Below are 718 nucleotides of genomic sequence, written 5' to 3'. Positions count from 1 at the left end.
ATCCCCCTGCGAGGCCGAGCCTGGAACGAGCCGGAGCAGGCGGCAGCGTGGCTTTCCGCACCGCCGCATGCGTAGGCGAGTCCGTCATACCCCGTCGCCCCCTGTCTATCTTAGGGGTGTGGCTCCGGGGGTTTGCGCGTTTCCCCTTTGATGGAAAAACAGAATGTCCGCACTGCGCCTGTCAACCAAGCGCACTGCATGCGTTAGCGCGAGGCCGTGCAGGGGGTGGGGAGGGGGGGTCGTGACCCCCGCTTCACATCCCCCTGCGAGGCCGAGCCTGGAACGAGCCGGAGCAGGAGGCGACGCGGGTTGCCGCGGCGCCGCATGCGTAGGAGAGTCCGTCATACCCCATCGCCCCCTGTCTATCTTAGGGGAGTGGCTCCGGGGGTTTGCGCGTCCCCTTTGATGGAAAAACAGAATGTCCGCACTGCGCCTGTCAACCAAGCGCACTGTGTGCGTTAGCGCGAGGCCGAGCAGGGGGTGGGGAGGGGGGGTCGTGACCCCCATCCACATCCCCCTGTGAGGCCGATCTTGGAACGAGCTGGAGCAGGCGGCGATGCGGCTTGCCGCGGCGCCGCATGCGTAGGCGAGTCCATTATACCCCGTCGCTCCCCTGTCTATCTTAGGGGGTGTGGCTCCGGGGGTTTGCACGCGTCCCTATTGATGGAAAAACAGAATGTCCACACTGCGCCTGTCAACCAAGCACACTACATGCGTT

This window comes from Triticum aestivum, chromosome 6B, assembly GCF_018294505.1.
Source record: "Triticum aestivum cultivar Chinese Spring chromosome 6B, IWGSC CS RefSeq v2.1, whole genome shotgun sequence".
Taxonomy (NCBI): domain Eukaryota; kingdom Viridiplantae; phylum Streptophyta; class Magnoliopsida; order Poales; family Poaceae; genus Triticum; species Triticum aestivum.
Note: the sequence above shows the minus strand (reverse complement) of the source record.